This window comes from Crinia signifera, chromosome 5 (genome assembly GCF_055691185.1).
Source record: "Crinia signifera chromosome 5, ASM5569118v1, whole genome shotgun sequence".
Lineage (NCBI taxonomy): Eukaryota > Metazoa > Chordata > Amphibia > Anura > Myobatrachidae > Crinia > Crinia signifera.
In genome coordinates, this window is record NC_139221.1 from 176460586 (window position 1) to 176488490 (window position 27905).

The window sequence follows — 27905 nt, forward strand, 5'->3', positions numbered from 1 at the left end:
TTTATGCTCGAGGGAGACCAATATGTTGGCGATGTAGACAAAGTGGTCATATTGAGAGGCATTGTGAACAGTCCTCAGGAAGACCATCACGAGGAGGACCACCCTGGGAAGGACGACCCAGAAATGCAGGCCCCCCTGCAGTATTCCAGAGCCAAATGAGAGTGTCTGGAGTACATAATGCTGTGGCTGGTGAGCGAACCAACCCAAGAAGGATCTCTGGTCGTGTCGTGTGGTTCAGTGTACCACGTGGGTACGGGTTCATCAAAAGAACAGACACCAGACAAAGCGTGTATGTACATTTTACTGCCATTCAGAAAACCAACCGAAACTGGTTTCGGAGCCTGAGAAGTGGCGAAATGGTGGAATTTGAGTTGGCAAATGGAAAGAAAGGTATCAAGGCTGTACACGTGATCAGTCTAAATGGGGCTCAGGTGCAAGGCAACAGGCATGCTGCAGAGGGCAGCCAGCATTGGCGCTGTCCACCTTTCAGAGAGCGTTCACGCTACTGCCAGCAAGATTACCATTACAGTAAAAGTAGGGAGGAACCAAGTGAAGTTCTGCTGGTTGAGGAAAGACCCCGGGGAGGTAACAAGATGCAACCGAAGCTGCAGGATGTAGTCAGATGGCAATTTCCCCCAGAACCAAGAGAACGGGAGGGCAGAAAAAGGATAGAGCACACTGGTTCCAGCACAGCCAACCCCAGACCAACAGATTCCAGTGCAACTGACCGAGATAGAGCCATTGAAGCTGTGGGGCAACTAGTTGTGGCAGCAGAGATCTAGAGCCTTGGAAACCAATAGCAAAGAGTCAGATGTATCAAAGTCTGAGTGTAAGGCCCCGGAACAAACCCCTAGTGCAGCTAAGGAGAAAGTGACATGGCTCTTCCCAGAATTGCATGGGCCCGACGTTGAGTACCACACGATAAGCAAGGAGGAGGTCACCTTGTGGTTACAGCAGGCATCAAGAAGGAAAGAAAAAAGATCCAAAAGGAATTTCTACCAGCAAGAAGCACAAGGAATATCTTGCCCGCCAGTTATGGGGATTGATGGTTCCCGTTGCCATTAGCTGTTGATGCGTGAGGACACGCACATGAAAAAGCGTGGGCGAATGTAGTACCCCAGTGGGTTGCTGATCACTATAAACTGACATTGTGAGTATCTGCCTAAGGTATGGAGCACTGAGGGTAAATTGAGTGCAGGCCCCTTTAATGCTACCAGCAGGGGTGGGATCAACCCAGCAGGATGATTGACAGCTTTGAAGAAAAGGTAGCTGTATTGGCTAACAGAGTGTGGGGTCAAGAGGTGAAGCAGGAAGAAGCATGTGGAAGAGAGGGAAGACTAGAGCAGCAGCAGCATGGTGTCTGAGCTGAATGGAACTGAGGTGTGAAGAGAGTGACACAGAGAGAGTTCTTAATCTCCCCAGCTAATCTGCCAGCCGTCCCTGCTAGCAATAAAAGTGCAGGCTACTGAGTGGGACACAGTGGAAATAACTGCTAACAGCAGCAGCAAGGAGCAAAGACACACAGAGCCCCATGTGCTCAGAGGAGACCCTGCAGAGCAGGACAGCATGCAGAGTGGAGGACACTGTAACAGCCTGTACCAGCAACATCCAATAAAGCGTGAGTCTGACTATCACACCCCTGTGCAACAGTGTGCTCCCCACTAGATCCAAGTTTGCACCACTCACCCCAACTCCAGTATTAACAGAGGAAAGCATCCACAGAGAGCTCAGGCAAAAGATAGCTCCTGGCTATAGAAGTGTGTCCCTGTCAGACCCCCCAGCAGAGTATAACAGGACTGCCCCTAAAAAGACTGTAACCTTTATAAAAGGATCTCTCAGTAGACTGTGAATGCAGAGACTTCATTTAACCCCTTCATGCTGGAAGCTGCTTTGAATGTGGGATTCAGCATTAACCAAGCCCTGTCTAATGATTTGAGAACACCTAAATGAGTTGGCCTTGGACTGTTTTCAGTTAACAAACCTATTGCAAGACTCTCAGCCTCTGACCCCCAAATAAAGACTGTGCTTTACTGCTGACTGAGCCAACCTGAAGAGACTGTTACACAGCATTTGATCTGCAGGATCATTACAAGGAATAGTGACTATTGAGTTGTATCTGGGTACCCAATAGTAGGATGATATAGCAGAGTCTAGTTAATGTATACAGCTATTGCACATAATAGTAAGTGTATTGTGAAGAGAAGTTTGCATATATTGCAGTTAAACAGATTGTGTTACAAGAATTGAATTGTTCATCGGATTGGATATATTGTACTCTTCCGCTAAAGATGTGTACAGAAGTGTGCAGTGCTTTGTTTGCTTGATACCATAATTGCCGTTATTACTGAAGGTGATCATTTATACCCTCACCCAAGAGTCACAAAATAAACTGTTATAAATGTACCAACTTGTCCATTCATTGTGAGCAATTGGAAAAGAAGAACTGAAGTAACCTCACAGTGCGAACTCCACCCAGTTCAGGTAAACCCGGGCCACCACTGACCTTGGGGGTGTCACAGGTGGCAGAGGGAGGGGATGTCTGTCTCGTTTCTCCCTAAAATTGCGGTTTTTCTGAGTTTACGGGAAAAGTTGAGATCCGACGCGCAAAAGTGGGGTATCGTAGAAATCACCTTTTAAAGACGCACATTTCTGGCCCCCCCAAAAATGGGCATTATAAATGAGAAATGAGTCCAATGAACAAAATAGGGTGAATAAGTATGTATTTCAGGGGTGAGTTAGCAGGTTATTGGGGAAGTAAGTTCTGATATTTTTGGAGGTTGCAGGGGTCACTACACCATTCAAAATAGGCAGGCTTTAGCATATGCAGTTAGGCCCCGTAGGTTGATATTAGCTAAAAAGTGCCCCAAACACTGAAACGGGCTTGTATCTGGGAAGGGAAAATATGGGAAACATGACTTAGACAGCAAATGATACACTGTTTGCCATGTTTACAAATTTTTATGCACAGTGGTTACAGCATGAAGCGAATGCATGTGAATATACAAAGGTGCATTGCATTAAACAAGTCCACTGAGTGTCCCAAAATGGCCGGCCTGCCTGCTTTCATCCATCAATTGTTCTAAATTTTTCATTACCCAATGAGCTGAGGTGGAGTCTTAGCCAGTGGTACCATCAGGGAGGTGTGTTAAGCACTTTAGGCTAGACAGCCAATCAGCTGCCAGCTTCCATCTGTCAATCAAATACAGCAGCCAATCAGAAAGCTGCCCATTGATCAGCAGGCCCTTTATGACATCACAGAAAGACCCTCAGAACTATCTGTGCATGTCTAATGCCTGGCTGTCAGTTGGGCGGGTGGGTGGCAGAGGGAGGGGATGTCTGTCTCGTTTCTCCCTAAAATTGCGGTTTTTCTGCGTTTACGGGAAAAGTTGAGATCCGACGCGCAAAAGTGGGGTATCGTAGAAATCACCTTTTAAAGACGCACATTTCTGGCCCCCCAAAAATGGGCATTTCAAATGAGAAATGAGTCCAATGAACAAAATAGGATGAATAAGTATGTATTTCAGGGGTGAGTTTGCAGGTTATTGGGGAAGTAAGTCCTGATATTTTTGGAGGTTGCAGGGGCCACTACACCATTCAAAATAGGCAGGCTTTAGCATATGCAGTTAGGCCCTGTAGGATGATTTTAGCTAAAAAGTGCCCCAAACACTCAAACGGGCTTGCATCTGGGAAGGGAAAATATGGGAAACATGACTTAGACACCAAAAGATACACTAAATGCCATGTTTCCAAATTTTTATGCACAGTGGTTACAGCATGAAGCGAATGCATGTGAATATACAAAGGTGCATTGTATTAAACAAGTCCAATGAGCGTCCCAAAATGGCCGGCCTGCCTGCTTTCATCCATCAATTGTTCTAAATTTTTCATTACCCAATGAGCTGAGGTGGAGTCTTAGCCAGTGGTACCATCAGGGAGGTGTGTAATGCACTTTAGGCTAGACAGCCAATCAGCTGCCAGCTTCCATCTGTCAATCAAATACAGCAGCCAATCAGAAAGCTGCCCATTGATCAGCAGGCCCTTTATGACATCACAGACAGACCCTCAGAACTATCTGTGCATGTCTAATGGCTGGCTGTCAGTTGGGTGGGTGGGTGGCAGAGGGAGGGGATGTCTGTCTCGTTTCTCCTGAAAATTTCGCTTTTTCTGCGTTTACGGGAAAAGTTGAGGTCCGACGCGCAAAAGTGGGGTATCGTAGAAATCACCTTTTAAAGACGCACATTTCTGGCCCCCCAAAAATGGGCATTTCAAATGAGAAATGAGTCCAATGAACAAAATAGAATGAATAAGTATGTATTTCAGGGGTGAGTTAGCAGGTTATTGGGGAAGTAAGTCCTGATATTTTTGGAGGTTGCAGGGGCTACTACACTATTCAAAATAGGCAGGCTTTAGCATATGCAGTTAGGCCCCGTAGGATGATTTTAGCTAAAAAGTGCCCCAAACACTCAAACGGGCTTGTATCTGGGAAGGGAAAATATGGGAAACATGACTTAGACAGCAAATGATACACTGTTTGCCATGTTTCCAAATTTTTATGCACAGTGGTTACAGCATGAAGCGAATGCATGTGAATATACAAAGGTGCATTGCATTAAACAAGTCCACTGAGTGTCCCAAAATGGCCGGCCTGCCTGCTTTCATCCATCAATTGTTCTAAATTTTTCATTACCCAATGAGCTGAGGTGGAATCTTAGCCAGTGGTACCATCAGGGAGGTGTGTAAAGCACTTTAGGCTAGACAGCCAATCAGCTGCCAGCTTCCATCTGTCAATCAAATACAGCAGCCAATCAGAAAGCTGCCCATTGATCAGCAGGCCCTTTATGACATCACATAAAGACCCTCAGAACTATCTGTGCATGTCTAATGGCTGGCTGTCAGTTGGGCGGGTGGGTGGCAGAGGGAGGGGATGTCTGTCTCATTTCTCCTGAAAATTGCGCTTTTTCTGCGTTTACGGGAAAAGTTGAGGTCCGACGCGCAAAAGTGGGGTATCGTAGAAATCACCTTTTAAAGACGCACATTTCTGGCCCCCCAAAAATGGGCATTTCAAATAAGAAATGAGTCCAATGTACAAAATAGGGTGAATAAGTATGTATTTCAGGGGTGAGTTAGCAGGTTATTGGGGAAGTAAGTCCTGATATTTTTTGGAGGTTGCAGGGGCCACTACACCATTCAAAATAGGCAGGTTTTAGCATATGCAGTTAGGCCCCGTAGGATGATTTTAGCTAAAAAGTGCCCCAAACACTCAAACGGGCTTGTATCTGGGAAGGGAAAATATGGGAAACATGACTTAGACACCAAATGATACACTATATGCCATGTTTCCAAATTTTTATGCACAGTGGTTACAGCATGAAGCGAATGCATGTGAATATACAAAGGTGCATTGCATTAAACAAGTCCACTGAGTGTCCCAAAATGGCCGGCCTGCCTGCTTTCATCCATCAATTGTTCTAAATTTTTCATTACCCAATGAGCTGAGGTGGAGTCTTAGCCAGTGGTACCATCAGGGAGGTGTGTAAAGCACTTTAGGCTAGACAGCCAATCAGCTGCCAGCTTCCATCTGTCAATCAAATACAGCAGCCAATCAGAAAGCTGCCCATTGATCAGCAGGCCCTTTATGACATCACAGACAGACCCTCAGAACTATCTGTGCATGTCTAATGGCTGGCTGTCAGTTGGGTGGGTGGGTGGCAGAGGGAGGGGATGTCTGTCTCGTTTCTCCCTAAAATTGTGGTTTTTCTGCGTTTACGGGAAAAGTTGAGATCCGACGCGCAAAAGTGTGGTATCGTAGAAATCACCTTTTAAAGACGCACATTTCTGGCCCCCCAAAAATGGGCATTTCAAATGAGAAATGAGTCCAATGAACAAAATAGGATGAATAAGTATGTATTTCAGGAGTGAGTTTGCAGGTTATTGGGGAAGTAAGTCCTGATATTTTTGGAGGTTGCAGGGGCCACTACACCATTCAAAATAGGCAGGCTTTAGCATATGCAGTTAGGCCCTGTAGGATGATTTTAGCTAAAAAGTGCCCCAAACACTCAAACGGGCTTGCATCTGGGAAGGGAAAATATGGGAAACATGACTTAGACACCAAAAGATACACTAAATGCCATGTTTCCAAATTTTTATGCACAGTGGTTACAGCATGAAGCGAATGCATGTGAATATACAAAGGTGCATTGTATAAAACAAGTCCAATGAGCGTCCCAAAATGGCCAGCCTGCCTGCTTTCATCCATCAATTGTTCTAAATTTTTCATTACCCAATGAGCTGAGGTGGAGTCTTAGCCAGTGGTACCATCAGGGAGGTGTGTAATGCACTTTAGGCTAGACAGCCAATCAGCTGCCAGCTTCCATCTGTCAATCAAATACAGCAGCCAATCAGAAAGCTGCCCATTGATCAGCAGGCCCTTTATGACATCACAGACAGACCCTCAGAACTATCTGTGCATGTCTAATGGCTGGCTGTCAGTTGGGTGGGTGGGTGGCAGAGGGAGGGGATGTCTGTCTCGTTTCTCCTGAAAATTGCGCTTTTTCTGCGTTTACGGGAAAAGTTGAGGTCCGACGCGCAAAAGTGGGGTATCGTAGAAATCACCTTTTAAAGACGCACATTTCTGGCCCCCCAAAAATGGGCATTTCAAATGAGAAATGAGTCCAATGAACAAAATAGAATGAATAAGTATGTATTTCAGGGGTGAGTTAGCAGGTTATTGGGGAAGTAAGTCCTGATATTTTTGGAGGTTGCAGGGGCTACTACACTATTCAAAATAGGCAGGCTTTAGCATATGCAGTTAGGCCCCGTAGGATGATTTTAGCTAAAAAGTGCCCCAAACACTCAAACAGGCTTGTATATGGGAAGGGAAAATATGGGAAACATGACTTAGACAGCAAATGATACACTGTTTGCCATGTTTCCAAATTTTTATGCACAGTGGTTACAGCATGAAGCGAATGCATGTGAATATACAAAGGTGCATTGCATTAAACAAGTCCACTGAGTGTCCCAAAATGGCCGGCCTGCCTGCTTTCATCCATCAATTGTTCTAAATTTTTCATTACCCAATGAGCTGAGGTGGAGTCTTAGCCAGTGGTACCATCAGGGAGGTGTGTAAAGCACTTTAGGCTAGACAGCCAATCAGCTGCCAGCTTCCATCTGTCAATCAAATACAGCAGCCAATCAGAAAGCTGCCTATTGATCAGCAGGCCCTTTATGACATCACATAAAGACCCTCAGAACTATCTGTGCATGTCTAATGGCTGGCTGTCACTTGGGCGGGTGGGTGGCAGAGGGAGGGGATGTCTGTCTCGTTTCTCCTGAAAATTGCGCTTTTTCTGCGTTTACGGGAAAAGTTGAGGTCCGACGCGCAAAAGTGGGGTATCGTAGAAATCACCTTTTAAAGACGCACATTTCTGGCCCCCCAAAAATGAGCATTTCAAATAAGAAATGAGTCCAATGTACAAAATAGGGTGAATAAGTATGTATTTCAGGGGTGAGTTAGCAGGTTATTGGGGAAGTAAGTCCTGATATTTTTTGGAGGTTGCAGGGGCCACTACACCATTCAAAATAGGCAGGTTTTAGCATATGCAGTTAGGCCCCGTAGGATGATTTTAGCTAAAAAGTGCCCCAAACACTCAAACGGGCTTGTATCTGGGAAGGGAAAATATGGGAAACATGACTTAGACACCAAATGATACACTATATGCCATGTTTCCAAATTTTTATGCACAGTGGTTACAGCATGAAGCGAATGCATGTGAATATACAAAGGTGCATTGCATTAAACAAGTCCACTGAGTGTCCCAAAATGGCCGGCCTGCCTGCTTTCATCCATCAATTGTTCTAAATTTTTCATTACCCAATGAGCTGAGGTGGAGTCTTAGCCAGTGGTACCATCAGGGAGGTGTGTAAAGCACTTTAGGCTAGACAGCCAATCAGCTGCCAGCTTCCATCTGTCAATCAAATACAGCAGCCAATCAGAAAGCTGCCCATTGATCAGCAGGCCCTTTATGACATCACAGACAGACCCTCAGAACTATCTGTGCATGTCTAATGGCTGGCTGTCAGTTGGGTGGGTGGGTGGCAGAGGGAGGGGATGTCTGTCTCGTTTCTCCCTAAAATTGTGGTTTTTCTGCGTTTACGGGAAAAGTTGAGATCCGACGCGCAAAAGTGTGGTATCGTAGAAATCACCTTTTAAAGACGCACATTTCTGGCCCCCCAAAAATCGGCATTTCAAATGAGAAATGAGTCCAATGAACAAAATAGGATGAATAAGTATGTATTTCAGGAGTGAGTTTGCAGGTTATTGGGGAAGTAAGTCCTGATATTTTTGGAGGTTGCAGGGGCCACTACACCATTCAAAATAGGCAGGCTTTAGCATATGCAGTTAGGCCCTGTAGGATGATTTTAGCTAAAAAGTGCCCCAAACACTCAAACGGGCTTGCATCTGGGAAGGGAAAATATGGGAAACATGACTTAGACACCAAAAGATACACTAAATGCCATGTTTCCAAATTTTTATGCACAGTGGTTACAGCATGAAGCGAATGCATGTGAATATACAAAGGTGCATTGTATTAAACAAGTCCAATGAGCGTCCCAAAATGGCCAGCCTGCCTGCTTTCATCCATCAATTGTTCTAAATTTTTCATTACCCAATGAGCTGAGGTGGAGTCTTAGCCAGTGGTACCATCAGGGAGGTGTGTAATGCACTTTAGGCTAGACAGCCAATCAGCTGCCAGCTTCCATCTGTCAATCAAATACAGCAGCCAATCAGAAAGCTGCCCATTGATCAGCAGGCCCTTTATGACATCACAGACAGACCCTCAGAACTATCTGTGCATGTCTAATGGCTGGCTGTCAGTTGGGTGGGTGGGTGGCAGAGGGAGGGGATGTCTGTCTCGTTTCTCCTGAAAATTTCGCTTTTTCTGCGTTTACGGGAAAAGTTGAGGTCTGACGCGCAAAAGTGGGGTATCGTAGAAATCACCTTTTAAAGACGCACATTTCTGGCCCCCCAAAAATGGGCATTTCAAATGAGAAATGAGTCCAATGAACAAAATAGAATGAATAAGTATGTATTTCAGGGGTGAGTTAGCAGGTTATTGGGGAAGTAAGTCCTGATATTTTTGGAGGTTGCAGGGGCTACTACACTATTCAAAATAGGCAGGCTTTAGCATATGCAGTTAGGCCCCGTAGGATGATTTTAGCTAAAAAGTGCCCCAAACACTCAAACAGGCTTGTATATGGGAAGGGAAAATATGGGAAACATGACTTAGACAGCAAATGATACACTGTTTGCCATGTTTCCAAATTTTTATGCACAGTGGTTACAGCATGAAGCGAATGCATGTGAATATACAAAGGTGCATTGCATTAAACAAGTCCACTGAGTGTCCCAAAATGGCCGGCCTGCCTGCTTTCATCCATCAATTGTTCTAAATTTTTCATTACCCAATGAGCTGAGGTGGAGTCTTAGCCAGTGGTACCATCAGGGAGGTGTGTAAAGCACTTTAGGCTAGACAGCCAATCAGCTGCCAGCTTCCATCTGTCAATCAAATACAGCAGCCAATCAGAAAGCTGCCTATTGATCAGCAGGCCCTTTATGACATCACATAAAGACCCTCAGAACTATCTGTGCATGTCTAATGGCTGGCTGTCACTTGGGCGGGTGGGTGGCAGAGGGAGGGGATGTCTGTCTCGTTACTCCTGAAAATTGCGCTTTTTCTGCGTTTACGGGAAAAGTTGAGGTCCGACGCGCAAAAGTGGGGTATCGTAGAAATCACCTTTTAAAGACGCACATTTCTGGCCCCCCAAAAATGAGCATTTCAAATAAGAAATGAGTCCAATGTACAAAATAGGGTGAATAAGTATGTATTTCAGGGGTGAGTTAGCAGGTTATTGGGGAAGTAAGTCCTGATATTTTTTGGAGGTTGCAGGGGCCACTACACCATTCAAAATAGGCAGGTTTTAGCATATGCAGTTAGGCCCCGTAGGATGATTTTAGCTAAAAAGTGCCCCAAACACTCAAACGGGCTTGTATCTGGGAAGGGAAAATATGGGAAACATGACTTAGACACCAAATGATACACTATATGCCATGTTTCCAAATTTTTATGCACAGTGGTTACAGCATGAAGCGAATGCATGTGAATATACAAAGGTGCATTGCATTAAACAAGTCCACTGAGTGTCCCAAAATGGCCGGCCTGCCTGCTTTCATCCATCAATTGTTCTAAATTTTTCATTACCCAATGAGCTGAGGTGGAGTCTTAGCCAGTGGTACCATCAGGGAGGTGTGTAAAGCACTTTAGGCTAGACAGCCAATCAGCTGCCAGCTTCCATCTGTCAATCAAATACAGCAGCCAATCAGAAAGCTGCCCATTGATCAGCAGGCCCTTTATGACATCACAGACAGACCCTCAGAACTATCTGTGCATGTCTAATGGCTGGCTGTCAGTTGGGTGGGTGGGTGGCAGAGGGAGGGGATGTCTGTCTCGTTTCTCCCTAAAATTGTGGTTTTTCTGCGTTTACGGGAAAAGTTGAGATCCGACGCGCAAAAGTGTGGTATCGTAGAAATCACCTTTTAAAGACGCACATTTCTGGCCCCCCAAAAATCGGCATTTCAAATGAGAAATGAGTCCAATGAACAAAATAGGATGAATAAGTATGTATTTCAGGAGTGAGTTTGCAGGTTATTGGGGAAGTAAGTCCTGATATTTTTGGAGGTTGCAGGGGCCACTACACCATTCAAAATAGGCAGGCTTTAGCATATGCAGTTAGGCCCTGTAGGATGATTTTAGCTAAAAAGTGCCCCAAACACTCAAACGGGCTTGCATCTGGGAAGGGAAAATATGGGAAACATGACTTAGACACCAAAAGATACACTAAATGCCATGTTTCCAAATTTTTATGCACAGTGGTTACAGCATGAAGCGAATGCATGTGAATATACAAAGGTGCATTGTATTAAACAAGTCCAATGAGCGTCCCAAAATGGCCAGCCTGCCTGCTTTCATCCATCAATTGTTCTAAATTTTTCATTACCCAATGAGCTGAGGTGGAGTCTTAGCCAGTGGTACCATCAGGGAGGTGTGTAATGCACTTTAGGCTAGACAGCCAATCAGCTGCCAGCTTCCATCTGTCAATCAAATACAGCAGCCAATCAGAAAGCTGCCCATTGATCAGCAGGCCCTTTATGACATCACAGACAGACCCTCAGAACTATCTGTGCATGTCTAATGGCTGGCTGTCAGTTGGGTGGGTGGGTGGCAGAGGGAGGGGATGTCTGTCTCGTTTCTCCTGAAAATTTCGCTTTTTCTGCGTTTACGGGAAAAGTTGAGGTCTGACGCGCAAAAGTGGGGTATCGTAGAAATCACCTTTTAAAGACGCACATTTCTGGCCCCCCAAAAATGGGCATTTCAAATGAGAAATGAGTCCAATGAACAAAATAGAATGAATAAGTATGTATTTCAGGGGTGAGTTAGCAGGTTATTGGGGAAGTAAGTCCTGATATTTTTGGAGGTTGCAGGGGCTACTACACTATTCAAAATAGGCAGGCTTTAGCATATGCAGTTAGGCCCCGTAGGATGATTTTAGCTAAAAAGTGCCCCAAACCCTCAAACAGGCTTGTATATGGGAAGGGAAAATATGGGAAACATGACTTAGACAGCAAATGATACACTGTTTGCCATGTTTCCAAATTTTTATGCACAGTGGTTACAGCATGAAGCGAATGCATGTGAATATACAAAGGTGCATTGCATTAAACAAGTCCACTGAGTGTCCCAAAATGGCCGGCCTGCCTGCTTTCATCCATCAATTGTTCTAAATTTTTCATTACCCAATGAGCTGAGGTGGAGTCTTAGCCAGTGGTACCATCAGGGAGGTGTGTAAAGCACTTTAGGCTAGACAGCCAATCAGCTGCCAGCTTCCATCTGTCAATCAAATACAGCAGCCAATCAGAAAGCTGCCTATTGATCAGCAGGCCCTTTATGACATCACATAAAGACCCTCAGAACTATCTGTGCATGTCTAATGGCTGGCTGTCAGTTGGGCGGGTGGGTGGCAGAGGGAGGGGATGTCTGTCTCGTTTCTCCTGAAAATTGCGCTTTTTCTGCGTTTACGGGAAAAGTTGAGGTCCGACGCGCAAAAGTGGGGTATCGTAGAAATCACCTTTTAAAGACGCACATTTCTGGCCCCCCAAAAATGAGCATTTCAAATAAGAAATGAGTCCAATGTACAAAATAGGGTGAATAAGTATGTATTTCAGGGGTGAGTTAGCAGGTTATTGGGGAAGTAAATCCTGATATTTTTTGGAGGTTGCAGGGGCCACTACACCATTCAAAATAGGCAGGTTTTAGCATATGCAGTTAGGCCCCGTAGGATGATTTTAGCTAAAAAGTGCCCCAAACACTCAAACGGGCTTGTATCTGGGAAGGGAAAATATGGGAAACATGACTTAGACACCAAATGATACACTATATGCCATGTTTCCAAATTTTTATGCACAGTGGTTACAGCATGAAGCGAATGCATGTGAATATACAAAGGTGCATTGCATTAAACAAGTCCACTGAGTGTCCCAAAATGGCCGGCCTGCCTGCTTTCATCCATCAATTGTTCTAAATTTTTCATTACCCAATGAGCTGAGGTGGAGTCTTAGCCAGTGGTACCATCAGGGAGGTGTGTAAAGCACTTTAGGCTAGACAGCCAATCAGCTGCCAGCTTCCATCTGTCAATCAAATACAGCAGCCAATCAGAAAGCTGCCCATTGATCAGCAGGCCCTTTATGACATCACAGACAGACCCTCAGAACTATCTGTGCATGTCTAATGGCTGGCTGTCAGTTGGGTGGGTGGGTGGCAGAGGGAGGGGATGTCTGTCTCGTTTCTCCTGAAAATTGCGCTTTTTCTGCGTTTACGGGAAAAGTTGAGGTCCGACGCGCAAAAGTGGGGTATCGTAGAAATCACCTTTTAAAGACGCACATTTCTGGCCCACCAAAAATGGGCATTTCAAATGAGAAATGAGTCCAATGAACAAAATAGGATGAATAAGTATGTATTTCAGGGGTGAGTTAGCAGGTTATTGGGGAAGTAAGTCCTGATATTTTTGGAGGTTGCAGGGGCCACTACACCATTCAAAATAGGCAGGCTTTAGCATATGCAGTTAGGCCTCGTAGGATGATTTTAGCTAAAAAGTGCCCCAATCACTCAAACAGGCTTGTATCAGGGAAGGGAAAATATGGGAAACATGACTTAGACAGCAAATGATACACTGTTTGCCATGTTTCCAAATTTTTATGCACAGTGGTTACAGCATGAAGCGAATGTATGTGAATATACAAAGGTGCATTGCATTAAACAAGTCCACTGAGTGTCCCAAAATGGCCGGCCTGCCTGCTTTCATCCATCAATTGTTCTAAATTTTTCATTACCCAATGAGCTGAGGTGGAGTCTTAGCCAGTGGTACCATCAGGGAGGTGTGTAAAGCACTTTAGGCTAGACAGCCAATCAGCTGCCAGCTTCCATCTGTCACTCAAATACAGCAGCCAATCAGAAAGCTGCCCATTGATCAGCAGGCCCTTTATGACATCACAGACAGACCCTCAGAACTATCTGTGCATGTCTAATGGCTGGCTGTCAGTTGGGTGGGTGGGTGGCAGAGGGAGGGGATGTCTGTCTCGTTTCTCCTGAAAATTGCGCTTTTTCTGCGTTTACGGGAAAAGTTGAGGTCCGACGCGCAAAAGTGGGGTATCGTAGAAATAACCTTTTAAAGACGCACATTTCTGGCCCACCAAAAATGGGCATTTCAAATGAGAAATGAGTCCAATGAACAAAATAGGATGAATAAGTATGTATTTCAGGGGTGAGTTAGCAGGTTATTGGGGAAGTAAGTCCTGATATTTTTGGAGGTTGCAGGGGCCACTACACCATTCAAAATAGGCAGGCTTTAGCATATGCAGTTAGGCCTCGTAGGATGATTTTAGCTAAAAAGTGCCCCAATCACTCAAACAGGCTTGTATCTGGGAAGGGAAAATATGGGAAACAGAACCACGAATGCTGACTAAGCACTGAGTGAGCATAAACCCCTGATGGTTCCCCAGGTTACGCTGGAAGGTCAGCTGATATGCTGATAGGATGGGCACAAGGCCTATCAGAGCTGTGGGAGGAGTATAGACAGGGAAGAAAAGGATCATACTCACAGGAAGTCTTCCTCTGTCTGGAAAAGCGTGCTGCAGGATCAGGCAAGGCTGCTCTGCAGCAATAAATTTCCGTTTGTCTTTCAAGCGTTTTCTTCCTTCCCTAATACCACTCTGTCTCTCCTTTTCTTCTCTTCATAGATCTGTCCCCTTTTTCTTTACCTGTCCCTCTCTGTCAGATATGGCCTATAGGCCGCGCAGAGCGATCCGCCTGCCCGCCCGCCTTGCTGAAGCAGAGGCGGATTGGGAGGCGGCGGGGCCTAGTGGCGCGGTCCCTGGTGGTTCCAGTGGGGACCGGAGGGGATCGCGGCGCGGTCCTGCGGCTCCTGTGCCGCCCGCGCGTCAAGACGCGATGGTCGCGGCGCCGGCTGATGACGCGGCCGGGCGCCGGACCTCGCGTAGTGCGGGCAGAGGCCGCGGCGTGCGCGGCGGTGCTCGCGGCAGCCAGGGGGGGTCGGGCAGGGGTAGCGCCCGTCCAGCAAACACCCGTGCGAGCGGGCTAGGCCCCCGCACGTCGGCCAGCTACGACAGGCCTGGATCGCGGCCTTCCGCCCGATCCAGCTACCGAGGCGCTGTGGTACAGGCCGCGCAGTTGGAGCCCCAGCAATCACCGGGCGCCCATAGGCGCAGACATACCCGCGCCAGAGGCGCTGTGGCACAGGCCACGCAGGTCACCCCTATGCAATCACAGGGCGCCCAAAGGCGCAGTCAGGGTACCCGCGCCAGAGGCGCTGTGTTACAGGCCACACAGGTCACCCTTCCGCAATCACAGGGCGCCAATAGGCGCAGTCAGGGCTCTCGCCCCTCATCCATCCCCATCCTGGCATCTAGGTTGCCACAGGGGGGCCTCCCATCGGGAGTAACCACCCCAACCCCCAGCAGGTCGGGTAGGGGCCGCGGGAGGGCCAGAGGTGGGGGCCAGGGGCCGGCTAGGGCCCAGTTAGTGCCACCAGCCCCTTTGGAGACACCTAGGGGAACAAGGCCACTAGGGATGAGGTCCTCACTGCACATAGCAAGGCGGCAGATCCTTAGAAGGGCCAGATTGCTTCCCCTGCGCAGTACTCAGGCCTCTGCGCCTGCTGCACCAGTTACCATGGCAGCCCCCACACCACCTGCGGCCGCAGATGGGGGGGTACAGCAGTTCCTGTCCCTACTTTCAGACTTTATGAGGCAGTCACCTGCTCCCGGGGGGGTTGCCCCGGCCCACAGTCAGGACCCTTTGGCACCCTCAGGGATCCCTTCCCCGGCTCCGGCAGCTAGGGCCTCATCAGCGGCGATGGCAAGACCTACGGCCCCCCTCACCGCGAGGGATATCGTTGCTTCTGGAACCCCTCCAGTGGGTTTGGTGGTGGATACCCCACAGATGAGCCTTGTACCAGTGGAGGGTACTTCAGGTGGGTCAGCGCCCAAGCGCAAGCGGCGCAAGCGTAGGGCGGCGCATACCTCCTCTCCCTCCGGCGGATCTGACTCAGGGTCGTCGGAGGGAGATGGGGGCAGAAAATCGCGCAGGCGTCGCAGGCACAGGCGCAGAAGGCATTCTAGCTCCAGTGGCAGCTCGGGGGTCCCCGTTGCTCCCTAGGGGACAAGTTGTCCAGTGCGAGAACACAGCAGTGCTCAGAGGGCTTAGGCGCAGCGTCCAGGAACGCATTAACGACGGGAAATACGTCAGCTTCTTCACCATGACGGCTCAGGCGGAAAAAGAATATCGCGCGGCAAAGAGGCGAGGGGGTATTGGGGAGGAGGCCTACTGCACCTATCACCGGTGGCAGGCGGGCATGTTCATGTTCGCGGCTTGTTACCTAGAAACAAGACCGCAAGAACACATGAACATGGTGCGTTACATGCACATGATTCATCAGATGTTCCTGTCAGAGGCCGACTCTTCATGGCGCTCATATGATGAGAATTTTCGCCGCAAACAGTCAGGGCTGGCCATTATGGCATTAGGGTGCAAAGACGTGGAGATCTGGATGGGGCCAAAGCCGGCGGCTGCTCCGGCAGTTGCTGCTGCGGCCACGCCAGCCTCCAGCCCCGCCCCTCGCAAGCAACAACAACCCTTTCGCGGTAGGGCGGGGGGGGCCCCCGCCGGGCGTTGCTTCGCATTCAACGGAGCTGGCTGCGCCCTGGGAGCCTCGTGCAAGTTTAAGCACGCATGCTCAAAATGCTGGGGCAATCACCCTTTTAGAGACTGCAGGAAGGGCAAGCAGGGAGGCACCTCCCAGGCTTCCACAGCCGGGGGCACACCTCAGTAAGGCCCCTTCTCCTGTACGGGTTGACCGCTTGGCCGGATGGCTGGGACGGTACCCGTGTAGGGAGGAGGCAAAATTCCTAGAGCAAGGCTTCCTCCTGGGCTTCCGTCTACCAATCCAGGGGGAGGTGGTAGCACGTTCCCCCCGAAATTTAAAATCCGCAATACAGATGCCCGGGATAGTGTTAGAAAAGGTAGACAAAGAGGTGAGCTTGGGGAGAATGGTGGGTCCTTTTCCATTCCCCCCTATAGAGAACCTGGTTCTCTCCCCGGTGGGGGTAGTCCCCAAAAAAGCTAGCGGCAAGTTTAGGCTTATCCAACACTTGTCCCACCCACCGGGCGGCTCTGTTAATGACGCCATCCCTGAGCACTTGTGTCGCGTGCGATACCAGTCATTTGAGCAGGCCCTTGATATAGTGCGCAGCCACGGACACGGGGCCCTGCTGGCCAAGGTGGACATCGAGTCAGCCTTTCGCCTTCTCCCTCTACATCCGGAATCATTCCGGTTCATGGGATTTCGCCTGCCCACGGGTTTTTACGTGGACAGGTGCTTACCGATGGGCTGCTCGATTTCCTGCGCCTACTTCGAGAGATTTAGCAGTTTCTTGCATTGGTGCGTAGAAGTGGGTTCAGGCGAAACTAGCGTGGCCCACTACTTGGATGACTTCCTGTGTGTGGGCCCTGCCGATTCTCAGCGGTGCAAGCTTCTGCTGACTTACCTGCAGAATCTGTTCAGGGAGTTTGGTGTCCCCATTGCGGAGGACAAGACGGAGGGCCCAGTGCAGCGCCTGTCCTTCTTGGGGATTGAAATAGACACAATAGCGGCCTGTTGCCGCCTCCCCCAGGACAAGCTTTCGCGGCTACGCGGAGCCATTAGCCTGGCACTGGCCACGGGCAAACTTCAGTTGCGCCAACTTCAGTCTCTCCTGGGACTACTTCACTTTGCTTGCAGGGTCATACCCATGGGCAGAGTTTTTTGTAGAAAGTTGGAAAGATCCATGTCAGGCGTCAGGCACCCACTCCACTTCGTACGTCTCTCTGCAGAGATAAAGAGGGATTTACGCACTTGGCTCTCCTTCTTGGAGCAGTTCAACGGTGTCCTGATTTGGCCTGCCAGCCCGAGCACCAATGCGCAGTTACAATTGTATACTGACGCAGCAGGCGGGGTGGGTTTCGGAGCCTTCCTGCACGGGTCATGGTGCGCCGCGCCATGGCCTGTGGAATGGGTAGCGGAAGGACTTACAAAAAACTTACTGCTGTTGGAGCTGTTCCCCATTGTAGTGGCGCTGGAGCTATGGGCAGACAGGCTACGCGACTCCAGCATCATATTTTGGTGCGATAATTTGGGAGTGGTGCACTCTATTAACAGGCAGGGATCAGCTTCCATGCCTGTGGTTCGCCTGCTTGCGCGGTTGGTGCTGCGATGCCTGCTGTTCAACATACAGTTTGTGGCACAACATGTTCCCGGAGTAGAGAACTCTGTGGCAGATGCATTGTCCAGGGCCGATTGGGAGAAGTTTCGGGCCCTGGCTCCCGATGCATCGATTGTTGGTGAATGCTGTCCCTCTTATATTTGGCAGATGATCAGGCCGGAATGGAGGGGCTAGCCATGCGGGCTATCGCACCACGGACGCTCCACTGCTATCAGGCTGGATGGCAGGAGTGGGAGCAGTTCAGACTGGCTGCTCCTCAAGCAGGTAAGACACCTGAGGAAGCCATGGTGGCTTTTGTTTGGAGTGCATACTCCAATGGTCGCTCTGTTGCCTCCGTGCGCAGGGTCTTGGCAGGGGTGTCGTTTTTCTCCGCATTACAGGGTAGGGCGGACCCGTCCCGATCATTCCTGGTGTCTAGGGCGCTGCGGGGTTGGCGGCGGGATACACCTGCCCCCACGGACTGTAGGCGTCCCATTGATATGTCATTACTTCCAGCACTGCTGGACGCTCTGGGGGACATCTGCTGGCCTCACTATGAGGTACTCTTGTTCCGCACGGCGTACGTGATGGCGTACCACGGGGCCTTCAGGATTGGGGAACTGGTGGCACCGTCAAAACGAGCGCCCTCGCCTCTGACTGTGGACGACCTGGTGGTCCAAGCTGACTCGGTGCTATGTCACCTGCGACGATCCAAGACGGACCAGGCTGGGAGGGGGCGGTGGCTGTCCTTGCTGCCGTGCACGGTGGAAAAGGCGTGCCCTGTGACGTTGGTCTCGGCCTTCGCCCAGGCGCGCCCGGACCTTCCAGGTGCATGGTTGATGCACGAGGATGGGTCACCGCTCACAAAATACCAGTTTTGTCACGTCTTGGGACGGGCGCTGGAGGCCACGGGTCTCGATCCTAGGGAATTTGGGTCTCATTCCTTTAGGATCGGGGCTGCTACCTCGGCGGCTGCGGAGGGCCGCTCCGATGCAGAGATTCAAGCTCTGGGTCGATGGCGCTCGGCAGCATTCCGGAGGTACATTCGGCCAGCTTTATCTGTCACTTTCAACCTTGGTCAACTGGACGCATAAGCGCTCGCCAACTTCCAGTGGGGGCCTTGAGGTGTGTTTTCACATCCGTCTGGGGGCACAATTCGGCTATAATTACAATCTGGCATGGCGTACTTGTTAGTTTACTCCAGATGGTGTGTTTTGTGCCTCAAGAGCTGGTCGGCCTCGGCTTCTTCTCATTCCTCTCTCTAACAAGCGTGGTGAATGCTTGGTATGCAAGCTTGTCGACAGCCTTCTAACCTCTTTATAAATATTTCAGGTCGACAGGACGTTAAGTCCATTTGGATGATTGGACATTCCTTTGTCTATTGGGCTTCCAGGGCAAACATAGCATCGGATGTACGCGTGTTTAGTCGAGCTGGGGAGGTTAGGTGGCTGGGTGAGAGAGGTATGCTGTGGAAAGGGCTGCAGGCGGGGCTGATTCGAGCCCTGAGAGATTTTGGGGTCCCGAGGGTCATTATTTTCCACCTGGGTGGTAATGACTTAGGGCGAATGACTGCTCTCGAGCTGCGCTCAGTGATTGTGCGGGACCTCTATTTTATTTCTCTGTATTTGCCTGCATGTAAGTTGGTGTGGTCCTCCATTACATCGAGGATAGTGTGGAGAAATGCGGTATCCTGCCCCCGCCTGGAGCGTTCACGGAAACGGTGAACGCTGCAGTTGAGAAGTATCTGCTGACCAATGGCGGGGGTGTTATTCGCCATGACGCCATCAGCTTTCAGCGGAGTGCGCTGTATAGGAGCGATGGCGTTCATCTGAGCCCGGAGGGCGTGGCTCTGTTTTTGGGCGATGTTTTTAGTTGGTTAGACACACAGTGCTGAGCGTTTCCTACTTGGTGGCGGTGCTGCGGCTTAGGGCCTAGCTTTGGCGGTAAAGAACGGTCATCCTTGTAAGATCTTGATGTGTGTGTGTAGATAGTGGGGTGTCGCTCTCTCCTGACATCGATGGTCATCGGCCATGCTCCCGCCCGGGGTGGTGGTCACCACTAGCACGAGTGGATGACCGGGGAGAGCGATCACCAGCGATGGTGTGTATGGTAACATCTTTAACCCCCACTTTCCTATAATGACCGTTCTTTGGTGCCGCCACCATTATATATATATAGTTAGTTTAATTGTCAAAATAAATTGACATTCATTTTGAAACGCCAGCACTTGTGTCTGTGTCTTTTTTATTATATAAGTTAGTGTTAAGGTTTAGGTTAAGTTTATGGTGAGATGGAAAGGTGTGGACCTGGGGATACCTGATGGGGAGTTTAATGACTTAGACAGCAAATGATACACTGTTTGCCATGTTTCCAAATTTTTATGCACAGTGGTTACAGCATGAAGCGAATGCATGTGAATATACAAAGGTGCATTGCATTAAACAAGTCCAATGAGCGTCCCAAAATGGCCGGCCTGCCTGCTTTCATCCATCAATTGTTCTAAATTTTTCATTACCCAATGAGCTGAGGTGGAGTCTTAGCCAGTGGTACCATCAGGGAGGTGTGTAAAGCACTTTAGGCTAGACAGCCAATCAGCTGCCAGCTTCCATCTGTCAATCAAATACAGCAGCCAATCAGAAAGCTGCCCATTGATCAGCAGGCCCTTTATGACATCACAAACAGACCCTCAGAACTATCTGTGCATGTCTAATGGCTGGCTAAGAGTTGGGCGGGTGGGTGGCAGAGGGAGGGGATGTCTTTCTCGTTTCTCCTGAAAATTGCGCTTTTTCTGCGTTTACGGGAAAAGTTGAGGTCCGACGCGCAAAAGTGGGGTATCGTAGAAATCACATTTTAAAGACGCACATTTCTGGCCCCCCAAAAATGGGCATTTCAAATGAGAAATGAGTCCAATGAACAAAATAGGGTGAATAAGTATGTATTTCAGGGGTGAGTTAGCAGGTTATTGGGGAAGTAAGTCCTGATATTTTTGGAGGTTGCAGGGGCCACTACACCATTCAAAATAGGCAGGCTTTAGCATATGCAGTTAGGCCTCGTAGGATGATTTTAGCTAAAAAGTGCCCCAATCACTCAAACGGGCTTGTATCTGGGAAGGGAAAATATGGGAAACATGACTTAGACAGCAAATGATACACTGTTTGCCATGTTTCCAAATTTTTATGCACAGTGGTTACAGCATGAAGCGAATGCATGTGAATATACAAAGGTGCATTGCATTAAACAAGTCCACTGAGCGTCCCAAAATGGCCGGCCTGCCTGCTTTCATCCATCAATTGTTCTAAATTTTTCATTACCCAATGAGCTGAGGTGGAGTCTTAGCCAGTGGTACCATCAGGGAGGTGTGTAAAGCACTTTAGGCTAGACAGCCAATCAGCTGCCAGCTTCCATCTGTCAATCAAATACAGCAGCCAATCAGAAAGCTGCCCATTGATCAGCAGGCCCTTTATGACATCACAAACAGACCCTCAGAACTATCTGTGCATGTCTAATGGCTGGCTGTCAGTTGGGCGGGTGGGTGGCAGAGGGAGGGGATGTCTGTCTCGTTTCTCCTGAAAATTGTGGTTTTTCTGCGTTTACGGGAAAAGTTGAGGTCCGACGCGCAAAAGTGGGGTATCGTAGAAATCACCTTTTAAAGACGCACATTTCTGCCCCCCCAAAAATGGGCATTTCAAATGAGAAATGAGTCCAATGAACAAAATAGGGTGAATAAGTATGTATTTCAGGGGTGAGTTAGCAGGTTATTGGGGAATTAAGTCCTGATATTTTTGGAGGTTGCAGGGGCCACTACACCATTCAAAATAGGCAGGGTTTAGCATATGCAGTTAGGCCCCGTAGGTTGATTTTAACTAAAAAGTGCCACAAACACTCAAACGGGCTTGTATCTGGGAAGGGAAAATATGGGAAACATGACTTAGACAGCAAATGATACACTGTATGCCATGTTTCCAAATTTTTATGCACAGTGGTTACAGCATGAAGCGAATGCATGTGAATATACAAAGGTGCATTGCATTAAACAAGTCCAATGAGCGTCCCAAAATGGCCGGCCTGCCTGCTTTCATCCATCAATTGTTCTAAATTTTTCATTTCCCAACAAGCTGAGGTGGAGTCTTAGCCAGTGGTACCATCAGGGAGGTGTGTAAAGCACTTTAGGCTAGTCTGCCAATCAGCTGCCAGCTTCTATCTGTCAATCAAATACAGCAGCCAATCAGAAAGCTGCCCCTTAATCAGCAGGCCCTTTATGACATCACAGAAAGACCCTCAGAACTATCTGTGCATGTCTAATGGCTGGCTGTCAGTTGGGCGGGTGGGTGGCAGAGGGAGGGGATGTCTGTCTCGTTTCTCCTGAAAATTGCGTTTTTTCTGCGTTTACGGGAAAAGTTGAGGTCCGACGCGCAAAAGTGGGGTATCGCAGAAATCACCTTTTATAGAAGCACATTTCTGGCCCCCCAAAAATGGGCATTTCAAATGAGAAATGAGTCCAATGAACAAAATAGGGTGAATAAGTATGTATTTCAGGGGTGAGTTAGCAGGTTATTGGGGAATTAAGTCCTGATATTTTTGGAGGTTGCAGGGGCCACTACACCATTCAAAATAGGCAGGGTTTAGCATATGCAGTTAGGCCCCGTAGGTTGATTTTAACTAAAAAGTGCCACAAACACTCAAACGGGCTTGTATCTGGGAAGGGAAAATATGGGAAACATGACTTAGACAGCAAATGATACACTGTATGCCATGTTTCCAAATTTTTATGCACAGTGGTTACAGCATGAAGCGAATGCATGTGAATATACAAAGGTGCATTGCATTAAACAAGTCCAATGAGCGTCCCAAAATGGCCGGCCTGCCTGCTTTCATCCATCAATTGTTCTAAATTTTTCATTACCCAATGAGCTGAGGTGGAGTCTTAGCCAGTGGTACCATCAGGGAGGTGTGTAAAGCACTTTAGGCTAGACAGCCAATCAGCTGCCAGCTTCCATCTGTCAATCAAATACAGCAGCCAATCAGAAAGCTGCCCATTGATCAGCAGGCCCTTTATGACATCACAAAAAGACCCTCAGAACTATCTGTGCATGTCTAATGGCTGGCTGTCAGTTGGGCGGGTGGGTGGCAGAGGGAGGGGATGTCTGTCTCGTTTCTCCTGAAAATTGCGGTTTTTCTGCGTTTACGGGAAAAGTTGAGGTCCGACGCGCAAAAGTGGGGTATCGTAGAAATCACATTTTAAAGACGCACATTTCTGGCCCCCCAAAAATGGGCATTTCAAATGAGAAATGAGTCCAATGAACAAAATGGTGTGAATAAGTATGTATTTCAGGGGTGAGTTAGCAGATTATTGGGGAAGTAAGTCCTGATATTTTTGGAGGTTGCAGGGGCCAATACACCATTCAAAATAGGCAGGTTTTAGCATATGCAGTTAGGCTCCGTAGGATGATTTTAGCTAAAAAGTGCCCCAAACACTCAAACGGGCTTGTATCTGGGAAGGGAAAATATGGGAAACATGACTTAGACAGCAAATGATACACTGTTTGCCATGTTTCCAAATTTTTATGCACAGCGGTTACAGCATGAAGCGAATGCATGTGAATATACAAAGGTGCATTGCATTAAACAAGTCCAATGAGCGTCCCAAAATGGCCGGCCTGCCTGCTTTCATCCATCAATTGTTCTAAATTTTTCATTTCCCAACAAGCTGAGGTGGAGTCTTAGCCAGTGGTACCATCAGGGAGGTGTGTAAAGCACTTTAGGCTAGTCTGCCAATCAGCTGCCAGCTTCTATCTGTCAATCAAATACAGCAGCCAATCAGAAAGCTGCCCCTTAATCAGCAGGCCCTTTATGACATCACAGAAAGACCCTCAGAACTATCTGTGCATGTCTAATGGCTGGCTGTCAGTTGGGCGGGTGGGTGGCAGAGGGAGGGGATGTCTGTCTCGTTTCTCCTGAAAATTGCGTTTTTTCTGCGTTTACGGGAAAAGTTGAGGTCCGACGCGCAAAAGTGGGGTATCGCAGAAATCACCTTTTATAGAAGCACATTTCTGGCCCCCCAAAAATGGGCATTTCAAATGAGAAATGAGTCCAATGAACAAAATAGGGTGAATAAGTATGTATTTCAGGGGTGAGTTAGCAGGTTATTGGGGAAGTAAGTCCTGATATTTTTGGAGGTTGCAGGGGCCACTACACCATTCAAAATAGGCAGGGTTTAGCATATGCAGTTAGGCCCCGTAGGTTGATTTTAGCTAAAAAGTGCCACAAACACTCAAACGGGCTTGTATCTGGGAAGGGAAAATATGGGAAACATGACTTAGACAGCAAATGATACACTGTATGCCATGTTTCCAAATTTTTATGCACAGTGGTTACAGCATGAAGCGAATGCATGTGAATATACAAAGGTGCATTGCATTAAACAAGTCCAATGAGCGTCCCAAAATGGCCGGCCTGCCTGCTTTCATCCATCAATTGTTCTAAATTTTTCATTACCCAATGAGCTGAGGTGGAGTCTTAGCCAGTGGTACCATCAGGGAGGTGTGTAAAGCACTTTAGGCTAGACAGCCAATCAGCTGCCAGCTTCCATCTGTCAATCAAATACAGCAGCCAATCAGAAAGCTGCCCATTGATCAGCAGGCCCTTTATGACATCACAAACAGACCCTCAGAACTATCTGTGCATGTCTAATGGCTGGCTGTCAGTTGGGCGGGTGGGTGGCAGAGGGAGGGGATGTCTGTCTCGTTTCTCCTGAAAATTGCGGTTTTTCTGCGTTTACGGGAAAAGTTGAGGTCCGACACGCAAAAGTGGGGTATCGTAGAAATCACATTTTAAAGACGCACATTTCTGGCCCCCCAAAAATGGGCATTTCAAATGAGAAATGAGTCCAATGAACAAAATAGGGTGAATAAGTATGTATTTCAGGGGTGAGTTAGCAGATTATTGGGGAAGTAAGTCCTGATATTTTTGGAGGTTGCAGGGGCCACTACACCATTCAAAATAGGCAGGTTTTAGCATATGCAGTTAGGCCCCGTAGGATGATTTTAGCTAAAAAGTGCCCCAAACACTCAAACGGGCTTGTATCTGGGAAGGGAAAATATGGGAAACATGACTTAGACAGAAAATGATACACTGTATGCCATGTTTCCAAATTTTTATGCACAGTGGTTACAGCATGAAGCGAATGCATGTGAATATACAAAGGTGCATTGCATTAAACAAGTCCACTGAGTGTCCCAAAATGGCCGGCCTGCCTGCTTTCATCCATCAATTGTTCTAAATTTTTCATTTCCCAACAAGCTGAGGTGGAGTCTTAGCCAGCGGTACCATCAGGGAGGTGTGTAAAGCACTTTAGGCTAGTCTGCCAATCAGCTGCCAGCTTCTATCTGTCAATCAAATACAGCAGCCAATCAGAAAGCTGCCCCTTAATCAGCAGGCCCTTTATGACATCACAGAAAGACCCTCAGAACTATCTGTGCATGTCTAATGGCTGGCTGTCAGTTGGGCGGGTGGGTGGCAGAGGGAGGGGATGTCTGTCTCGTTTCTCCTGAAAATTGCGTTTTTTCTGCATTTACGGGAAAAGTTGAGGTCCGACGCGCAAAAGTGGGGTATCGCAGAAATCACCTTTTATAGAAGCACATTTCTGGCCCCCCAAAAATGGGCATTTCAAATGAGAAATGAGTCCAATGAACAAAATAGGGTGAATAAGTATGTATTTCAGGGGTGAGTTAGCAGGTTATTGGGGAAGTAAGTCCTGATATTTTTGGAGGTTGCAGGGGCCACTACACCATTCAAAATAGGCAGGGTTTAGCATATGCAGTTAGGCCCCGTAGGTTGATTTTAGCTAAAAAGTGCCACAAACACTCAAACGGGCTTGTATCTGGGAAGGGAAAATATGGGAAACATGACTTAGACAGCAAATGATACATTGTTTGCCATGTTTCCAAATTTTTATGCACAGTGGTTACAGCATGAAGCGAATGCATGTGAATATACAAAGGTGCATTGCATTAAACAAGTCCAATGAGCGTCCCAAAATGGCCGGCCTGCCTGCTTTCATCCATCAATTGTTCTAAATTTTTCATTACCCAATGAGCTGAGGTGGAGTCTTAGCCAGTGGTACCATCAGGGAGGTGTGTAAAGCACTTTAGGCTAGACAGCCAATCAGCTGCCAGCTTCCATCTGTCAATCAAATACAGCAGCCAATCAGAAAGCTGCCCATTGATCAGCAGGCCCTTTATGACATCACAAACAGACCCTCAGAACTATCTGTGCATGTCTAATGGCTGGCTGTCAGTTGGGTGGGTGGGTGGCAGAGGGAGGGGATGTCTGTCTCGTTTCTCCTGAAAATTGCGCTTTTTCTGCGTTTACGGGAAAAGTTGAGGTCCGACGCGCAAAAGTGGGGTATCGTAGAAATCACCTTTTAAAGACGCACATTTCTGGCCCCCCAAAAATGGGCATTTCAAATGAGAAATGAGTCCAATGAACAAAATAGGGTTAATAAGTATGTATTTCAGGGGTGAGTTAGCAGGTTATTGGGGAAGTAAGTCCTGATATTTTTGGATGTTGCAGGGGCCACTACACCATTCAAAATAGGCAGGCTTTAGCATATGCAGTTAGGCCCTGTAGGATGATTTTAGCTAAAAAGTGCCCCAAACACTCAAACGGGCTTGTATCTGGGAAGGCAAAATATGAGAAACATGACTTAGACAGCAAATGATACACTGTTTGCCATGTTTCCAAATTTTTATGCACAGTGGTTACAGCATGAAGCGAATGCATGTGAATATACAAAGGTGCATTGCATTAAACAAGTCCACTGAGTGTCCCAAAATGGCTGGCCTGCCTGCTTTCATCCATCAATTGTTCTAAATGTTTCATTACCCAATGAGCTGAGGTGGAGTCTTAGCCAGTGGTACCATCAGGGAGGTGTGTAAAGCACTTTAGGCTAGACAGCCAATCAGCTGCCAGCTTCCATCTGTCAATCAAATACAGCAGCCAATCAGAAAGCTGCCCATTGATCAGCAGGCCCTTTATGACATCACAGACAGACCCTCAGAACTATCTGTGCATGTCTAATTGCTGGCTGTCAGTTGGGCGGGTGGGTGGCATAGGGGGGGATGTCTGTCTCGTTTCTCCTGAAAATTGCAGTTTTTCTGCGTTTACGGGAAAAGTTGAGGTCCGACGCGCAAAAGTGGGGTATCGTAGAAATCACCTTTTAAAGTCGCACATTTCCGGCCCCCCAAAAATGGGCATTTCAAATGAGAAATGAGTCCAATGAACAAAATAGTGTGAATAAGTATGTATTTCAGGGGTGATTTAGCAGATTATTGGGGAAGTTAGTCCTGATATTTTTGGAGGTTGCAGGGGCCACTACACCATTTAAAATAGGCAGGTTTTAGCATATGCAGTTAGGCCCTGCAGGATGATTTTAGCTAAAAAGTGCCCCAAACACTCAAATGGGCTTGTATCTGGGAAGGGAAAAAATGGGAAACATGACTTAGACACCAAATGATACACTGTTTGCCATGTTTCCAAATTTTTATGCACAGCGGTTACAGCATGAAGCGAATGCATGTGAATATACAAAGGTGCATTGCATTAAACAAGTCCAATGAGCGTCCCAAAATGGCCGGCCTGCCTGCTTTCATCCATCAATTGTTCTAAATTTTTCATTTCCCAACGAGCTGAGGTGGAGTCTTAGCCAGTGGTACCATCAGGGAGGTGTGTAAAGCACTTTAGGCTAGACTGCCAATCAGCTGCCAGCTTCTATCTGTCAATCAAATACAGCAGCCAATCAGAAAGCTGCCCCTTAATCAGCAGGCCCTTTATGACATCACAGAAAAACCCTCAGAACTATCTGTGCATGTCTAATGGCTGGCTGTCAGTTGGGCGGGTGGGTGGCAGAGGGAGGGGATGTCTGTCTCGTTTCTCCTGAAAATTGCGCTTTTTCTGCGTTTACGGGAAAAGTTGAGGTCCGACGCGCAAAAGTGGGGTATCGTAGAAATCACATTTTAAAGACGCACATTTCTGG